Source organism: Trachypithecus francoisi, unplaced genomic scaffold (assembly GCF_009764315.1).
Source record: "Trachypithecus francoisi isolate TF-2019V2 unplaced genomic scaffold, Tfra_2.0 Contig01705, whole genome shotgun sequence".
NCBI lineage: Eukaryota > Metazoa > Chordata > Mammalia > Primates > Cercopithecidae > Trachypithecus > Trachypithecus francoisi.
In genome coordinates, this window is record NW_022681450.1 from 740,526 (window position 1) to 748,763 (window position 8,238).

General features: G+C 57.5%; 1 long non-coding RNA gene across 1 annotated transcript; it reads right to left on the reverse strand.

Annotated features, from left to right (window-relative positions):
* Positions 1 to 6,524: 6,524 nt before the first annotated feature.
* LOC117075687 lies at positions 6,525 to 7,825 on the reverse strand. Its single transcript, XR_004434085.1, has 2 exons — positions 7,659 to 7,825; positions 6,525 to 7,003 (listed from the first exon to the last, which is right to left on the reverse strand). It is a non-coding gene; the product is annotated as an uncharacterized LOC117075687 (long non-coding RNA).
* Positions 7,826 to 8,238: the final 413 nt, after the last annotated feature.

The window sequence follows — 8,238 nt, forward strand, 5'->3', positions numbered from 1 at the left end:
AGTCACTACACCATTGCACAAAAATGCTGCCCACAGGACACACATACAGAAAGTGCCAGACACAGGCAGACAGAAAGACACCCACAGGCCCGCAGAGTTACTGTCACACGCAGGATCACTGAGACCTGAGTGTAGTGATACAGGGACAGTCGCAAAGCAAGTTACACCAGCATGGGCAGAGCGTGATAGAAGATACGAGGTCATGGATGCAGGCAGACACGCAGACACACTGAGCTCCCCAGTGGCAGGGAACACACTCCCTGTTTGCCCATCTGCACTCATCCTGACACAGCAGCCACCTCCCTCTGACTCAGCCCCCAGACACCACCCCCACTCTTGGATCGAGAACCCAGAAAGGCCCCGCTGCACAGGGAAGAGGCTCTCAGACCTCATCCCCCAACTCTGAGCAGTCCCCTCCATGCCCCAAAGGTCTGGGCTGGTCCAGGAAGGTAGCTGGAGAGATGGACCCCAGAGAGGGCAAGAAGGATTCCCCAGCCAGAGAGGGGCAGGGACAGGGCTAAGGTCATGCTGTCCAGGGAAGGCCCAGGGATCCAGGGTTCTAGTCTCTGAGACCACCTGTAGGATTGAGGTGAGACAGCGGGAAGAACTTCCCGAGACCACTATGGCTGGGGCTCCCCAGAGTGGGCAAGGGTGCTGCCCCACTCCCACCCCCACCCTGAGGCTTCCCGGCTGGGGCGGGCAGCATCGGAGGCGGGCGGTGGCGGCTGCCTGGGAGAAGATGAATCTTTCATGAGTGATTTGCGGCCGCCTCTTCTCGTCCCGTGTTGTTTAATGTTTCAATTTGGGCGAAAGCAAAACATTCAATCAGGCGGATTAAGTGCGTAATGCGTCTCATCGCTCAATCTGTCGCCTCCGCCGGGCAGCCCGCCGGGTGGGGGGGCAGGCTGGGAGGGGGTGGCGGGCAGAGACCCTGGCCAGGGGACCCCATTCCCCAGCAACTCTCCAAGGCTTTGCCACAGGGAGCCCCTCAGCCTGGAATCCCCGCTGGGCTCCAGGCTCTCCCCACGTACCGCTCTCTGCTTCATCTCCGGGTGTCCACTTGGCTTGGGGAGCCCTGATTTCTCCGCAGCCCTCTGTCTGTCTTTGTGTGTCCACCTGTCTCTCTGTCCACCTCTTTCTTCTGGGTGTGTCCGCTGTTCCCTCTGATATCCGTCTGTCTCTCCATGAGTGCCTGCCCTTGTCCCTGTCCACCTGTCCTCTCGCTGCCTGTTCTCTCGGTTTTCTCCCTCCTTTAGACCTAGCCCCCATCCCTCTGTCACTGTCCATCTGTCCATATGGCTCCCGTCCCGTCTCTTGTATTGTCTGTACCCAGGTCTCGCTAGCCCAACCTCTGTCTGTTCAAGAGTCTCTCTGTTGCCCTCACCCTCTGCCTGCCATCTGCTGCAGACCCCCTCTGTCTTCCATATTTCCCTGTCTATCTCCAGTTCTAGCCCTGAACTCACGCCCTGGTCTCTTTCTTCTCCACCAAGGTCTGAGTCCTCAATCCTGTCGGCCTGACCCCAGCCCACTTCTCTATTCATCTTTGTCCCTGTCTGTGTCCACCTGTCTGTTCGCCCATCTCCATCCTTCTCTCTCTCTCCCTCTCCCCTGTCTCTGCTCCCACTTGGGTCAGTGCCTCTGGCTTCCCTCCTTGACCTGTCAGTTCCCTGTCCCTGGTCTGGCCTAATCTCCATGTCCACTAGGGGGCAGCAGGCACAGGCTTTTCTAGAGGAGAGGCTGGCGATGGCTCAGGGGCTTCCCAGCGAGCCCTGTTACTTACTTGTCTGCTGACCATCTGCCCATGGGGTGTCCCAGCCCCACTCCTTCCTCCCTCAGACCCAGGAGTCCAGGCTCCCAGCCCCTCCTCCCTCAGACCCAGGAGTCCAGGCCCCCAGCCCCTCCTCCCTCAGACCCAGGAGTCCAGGCCCCCAGCCCCTCCTCCCTCAGACCCAGGGGTCCAGGCTCCCAGCTCCTCCTCCCTCAGACCCAGGGGTCCAGGCCTCAGCCCCTCCTCCCTCAGACCCAGGAGTCCAGGCCTCAGCCCCTCCTCCCTCAGACCCAGGAGTCCAGGCTCCCAGCTCCTCCTCCCTCAGACCCAGTGGGTCCAGGCCCCAGCCCCTCCTCCCTCAGACCCAGGAGCCCAGGATCTGAGACCATCCTCTGTCAGACCCAGGAGTACAGGTCCTGGGCCATCTTCTCTCTCACAACCCAGGGGTGCTATCCTCTACCCACTTCCTCTCTCTTCCTCCCAGGTAGCCTGTGACCTGCTCAGGGATAAATGGAGATTTCAGCTGGGGACTGACAGGCACTAACCAGAAATGTTGTCACCATTGCGCACGAACAGGGACACAAACAGATTGTGTGTGTGTGTGTGTGTTTGCGCGCATGTCCAGGAAACACAAACGTAATGGGATATAGGATTCAGTCAACACACAAGGACACACACAGACACCAGCCAACACGCATGCACACCAGAACTCAGGGACACAGACACACACACACACACACACACGCCGAGCTTCTGCCCATTCAGGGCAACTGACTTTGGGGACAGCAGGGTAGGACAGGAAGGTCTCCCCAAACTCTCATCTCCAGATCTGCCCTCAGCCCCAACCCCTCAGCCTCTCCCCTTCTCCTGGCACCCTTGCCCCTTCGTCCCCACTTCCTGGCAGGTTCGCAGCCTTTTGGCCGCAGTCCTAACCTCTGCCCCTGACCCCTCCACTCTGCCTCTCTGGCCTCTCCTCTGCCAGGCTCGCTTTTCTCTGTTGCTCATGTTCCCCACGCCCCTCAGCCCCTCTCCCCAATTCCCTAAGTTCCTGTTTCTCAGCCTCTCACTTCTGTGTGTCTGTCTGTGTGTCATCAGTTTCTCCTGCCCCCTCCTCCATCTGTCTTTTTCTCTGAATTGTCTTTGTCCATTTCTTTGCTCCTCTGTAGCCAGTTAGTAACATCTGGGGTTTTCTCTCTGAGCCACTCTCAATCTGTCTCTCTGTCGCCCTTTCTTAGGGTATCTCTGCTCTCTGAGTCTCTCGGAATGTCTCTGTCAGTCCCTGTCTCTCTCTATAACTCTAGGCTTTGCAGTCTCCAAGTTTCTCTCAGGGTCTCTGCATCTCTCTTCTCTCTCCCATCTCTCTCACTGTCTGTTCCTCTCTGTCTCCCTGTCTCTGTCTCTCTGTCCATCCATCTCTCTCTCTCCCAGCCCCTCCCTCCCTCCCCCTCTCTCCCTCTCTGTCTCACTCTTCGCCTCTCTCTTTTCTCTCTCAAGTGTTTTCAATTTTATTCTGAGTGGAATTAACTACCCCTGATGTCAAATTGCCGCCGAAATCGATAATAATATCTTTACAAAAGAGGATATTCTTCTCTCGGAGAACGGCCTCTGAAAAATGGAAAATTTAGTCGAAATTGATTCATTACTTGACACTTTATAGAACGGCTGCGTATTGATCGCACCTGTCATGTCCCATCTCCCCTAATCGAAGCTGAAGGCCGGCTCAGATGCCTGCTATTTTTCATAATTCCACCGCAGCCGACAGCTCCACAAACACCGCCGCTCGCTCAGCCTCCGCCTTCCCGGGCCGGCCGCCACCGTGCGCCCTCGGCCTGGCCCTGGCCCTGCCGGCCGCACTGCACGGCTGTCCCTCCGTCCATCTGCCCACCAATTCTGCAAATGCCCTCTGTCCGTCCTCCCCTCCCTCCTTCTGTCTGTCTGTCCTTCCTGCCCCAGCCCCAAGCCCTAAGTCTGTCTGTCTGTCCTTTTCCTGGACCAGCCCCCACATCCGTCCCCAGTCTTCCAACACCCTCGCCTCTCACCCTTGTCTGTCTGTCTGAATTCCCACTCCCAGGCACACGCCCTGGCTGGCTGCCTCCCCCTGCCCTCCTGGCTCCCATCTGTCTTGTGTCTGTCCGTCTGCCCTCCTTGCACCTCGTTCATCCTGGGCCTTCATCCTTCCACTTACCAGGCCCCTCTCGGTCCATCCTCTCCCACCCGGGATAGGCGGTGGGGTGAGGGAGGGGTGGCCATGCTGTTTGTTTGCACCCCTTTCCCAGCTGACTGGACTCCCCCATTCCCTCTGCTCTCCCAACATCCACAGCAGCGTGGCTTGGCCCAGCTCCAGCCCCGGCTCCCCCGGGACGCCCCGTCCTTCTCCCCAGCCCCTCTCTGCCCAGCTTCTCCTCGCCTCCTTTCCTGCTCTCTTTAGTGTCCTCTCCGTGCCTCCCTCCTCCCCTTCCCTCCCTCCCTGCCTCCTCCCCAGGCCCCGTGGGCTTGGCTTTGCCCTCAGCAGGGACCCAGAGATGAATCCGGCACAGGCCCTGCCCACAGGGAGCCTCAAGCCCCGAGGGATTGGGGATGGCCGGCGGTCATACTGAGCCAGAGGACGCAGTGGTAGGGTGGGCCTGGCTCTGGGAGGACGCAGAGCCGTGTAGGCAGGGTGCTTGTCTGCACGAGCTCCTAGTCTAATATGGGGGCAGGGGGGAGGGCAGGGCAGCCTGGTGGTTAAGAACACAGACCCCTCGGCCAGGCTGCTTGGCTCCAGGTCCCCTTCTAATACTAACTAGCTGTGTGACAGTCGGCAAGTGATTCTGTGGCTCAGTTTCCTCATCAGTAAAGTGGGGGTGACACTTGTAACAGCACCTACCTCTTGGAGTTGTGCCGTAAGACTTGCTTGAGTTAATCTGTGTATAGAGTTTAGGCAGTGCTGGGCACCAGGCCAATCCCATTAAACGGTCATTGTCATGACTACTGACATGCTGGGATTTGGGCCCCATTCAGCCTCCCTCGCCCACACCACCCCCACCTCCCCTTTTGCTCTTGTGGTTCCGGGAGGGCTGCAGTGGTGGGGAGGGAGTTAAAGAGATGGAAACTTGGGGTGGGGGGCTCCTGGTTTCACCCTCTGTCACCTTTAGTGCTGTCACTGCAGCAGGAGGCATCTTTGTTAAAAGCAATCTCGAGACAGCCGACAGCCCCCATGGAGGGGTCCTCTTGCTCTTGGAGGTTCCGAGAATCTAGCGGATATTACAGACCCCAGAGGTATGCTCTCTCCTTCATGGGTAATAAATTCAGTCCACTGGGTGTTACAGGCTGGTGAGGTTATTCTCCTGCTCCCTCTCTCCCTGTCTCCCCCTCTCCTAGGGGGCATTAAACACCCTGAGGGCGTCCTCTCTCAGTGGGGTATTAACTACAGTCTTCTGCTGCTGCAGCCTCCCTGGGGATGTTAAGTACAGCTTAATGATCCCCCTCCTGTGAGACGCTTCCTTCAGCCAAGTAGGCAGTGTTGGCAACACTGCTAACGAGGGAACGTGTGCCCCTGCCGGCCGCGGGGATGCTGTGCAGCGAGGGGTCTCTTTCACTGAGCACCTACTATGTGCCTTACGCGGCGCTGCACGCTCTGATGTCGTCTTCTCATGAATCCTCCCGAACCCTAGGACTCAGAGAGGTAGCATACATTTTCCAAAATGCATAGCCCCAAAAGGTGTTCCAGAAATCAAGACGGTGTCTTCTGGGGGTGGGGGATGCTGAGGGTGTTCTGAACAGTCAGACGGTGCTGTTCCCATTCTCACCAATGTGTAGGATGCACAGGGCAATGGGTCCTGGCCCCTCCCCCCCAGAGCATCAGAGCTCTCCTTGAGGGGTCCTCCTCACCCTCTGATTGGGACTGCAAGCCCCTCAAAGGTGTTAACATTACAGTCTGGGACATTTTCCTGTCTCCCAGAGGGGCGTGGTTTAGAGATAAAGTCTTAAAGCCCTCTTGACTGATGGTCTTCGCTATCTCAAGGGTGTCCCTCACATTCCAAAGATGTTATGTTTTCCAATAGGGTGTCGTGTATGGTGTGATAAACTGTATCTCTCCAGAGGGTGTCCAATCTTACTGAAGGGTGTTATCTACAGTCAATTGAGCTCTTTCTGCTTAGGTGTTCTGTCCCTCTTCACAGGGGTTTAATGGTCATGAAATGCATTCCAGTTGGTGGACTCGAAGCCTTGATGGTGTCCCAGCTCTCTTGGAGGGTGTAGCCAAGGGAGTCATTCATATCTACCCAGAGGGTGTCACCTTTCTCCCAAAGGGTGTCCTGTGTGGGAGGAGTCCTGCCCCATAGAGGGTGTTCTGGAACCTCCTCCTTGGCATTCAGAGCCAGGCACTGGGCAGCTAGAGGAGGAATGCTTTCTGTAGTATGCTGGGTGTTACAGACACACTCAGAGGCAGACACAGATACGCATACACAGACTTGCCATCTGCACACGCGGCACACACGTGCATACTGTAATACAGGAAGTGGGAACACACGACCCGTACGTGGAAACATTCAGACACATGCACAGAAACATATGCACAAACACTGTAGTTGGGGAACTGTGTTCAAGTAGGCTGTGGACAGTCCCGGGGCTGTTATGGACACGCAGAGGACCATGGCCCTGGGGGAAAAGGTCGTAAATGGAGCCCAGTGAAGCCTGTTGGCTCCTTGAAAGAATGGTCCCTACAGTCCAACTGCAGAAAAGGTACAGACAAGTGAAGGAATTCTTGTTTTCCGGTAAAATTCTTAATATTTTAATGGGATTATTCAGAAGCAGCAAGCTCACAGCAAATGCGTGTTTATTTGGTACTTGGTGCGGTACCAGCTGTGCTCCACGCGCCCTGCGGTTTAACCCTCCCAACCACTCTAGGAGGGAGGTCATTATTGTCCCATTTTGCAGATGAGGGAACTTGAGGCTGGGGATGTTTAGCGACTTGCCTGAGTGAGTGGTGAGTGGGAGTGAGGCTGAACCCTGTCTGTCAGGCAGGGCTGAAGTTCTCTTCTAGCCTCTCAGCACCTTGGTCTCAGCTCCTGGGCGCTGGTGGGGTTGGTGAGATCCCACAGAGCTGTCCTGGCCCCCATAGATCCACCTGGGGACTGCTGTCTTGCTGTGAGACCTACTTTCTCCTCCAGGGGTAGAAGCCTCCAGGGGCTGCCCGGATGAGAGCTGCCTTTCCCCAGAGAAGGTGGTGTGGGGCTTGGCGGGTTGGAGCCTGACCTGGGAATGGGAGGTAAAAGTGGTTGCGGGGCAGTGGCAGCGGGAGAGAGGGCAGGGTGAGGGGCAAGGGGCAAGGGAGGGGATAGGAAGGTAGACAGTGAGGGTGAGGGTCAGGTTGGGCCAGGAGGAGGAAGTCCGGCCAGGAGCTGAACTGTGGGTCTGACCTGCCCTGAGGCTGGTCGATATTGACTTGTTATGTCAATGGGAACAGATCTGGCTGGGCGGGGCCCTTCCCTGTCACTGCAGGTGTGCGTGTGTGCCGGTGACCTTGTGGGCATGTGAAGGGGAGTGTCCGTATGCCAGCCCTGGGTTCTGCCTATGTGTCAGTGAGGGCTTGTGTGTCCAGGCTGTGTGTTGGGAGTGGAGTGTGGCTGTGTGTCACTGTGCATCTGGGTGTCTTTGTGTCCAGTTTGTGGGTCAGTGGATCAGGGAGTGGCTGTGGGTTGGAGAAGGTGTGGTGTGCAGGCTGTGTTTGTGCATATGTTTCTCTGTGTGTGCCTGAATGTCTGAAACACGGGTTGTGTTTCCACTTCCTGTATTATGGTAGGCATGTATGTGCTGCGTGTACAGATGGCAGGTCTGTGTATGTGTGTCTGTGTCCGTCTCTCTGTAGGGCTGTGTGTCCCTGAGTGTGTGTTTGCACTGTCTGCCTTACTGTTTCCATATGTCCCTCTGTCCCCGTGTCTCCTATCCAGGCTGCGTGTGTGCGGGTCCGTGTTCCAGTCCGGGTCCAGGTTTGCGTGTCCAGCAGAGGTCCTGGCCGCATCGTCGCCACCTCCACCTCGCGCCTGTCCGTTTGTCCGCGCGTCCTCCTAGGGAGGAGCAGGGCGGAGGGGAAGGAAAGGGGAGAGGAGGGGGTCTCTCTATCTCTCCACCCACCCCCGCCCCACCCCCACTCCCTCAGTCCCGGGATCGAACCTTATTTAGAGTCGCGATTCGACATCTGTTTTCAAATTTGATCAGCTCTGAACTTTATTTTCCGAGTTTGAGGAAAATTATATTCCATCGATCGCGCCCCCGCCCCTCCCCCGCGCCGCCGCCGCCGCCTCCATATATCTGCGCGCCGAGCCCGGCCGAGCGGCCGCGAGGGCGGGAGGCGCGCGGCGCGCAGAGGAGGAGTGGAGGGAGGAGGAGGAGGACGAGGAGCAGGAGGAAGAGGAGGACGAGGAGAAGGCGCTGGAGGCAGGGCCGCCCCGCGCCCCCAGCCGGCCAGGCTGTCCCTGGCGCGCGCCCAC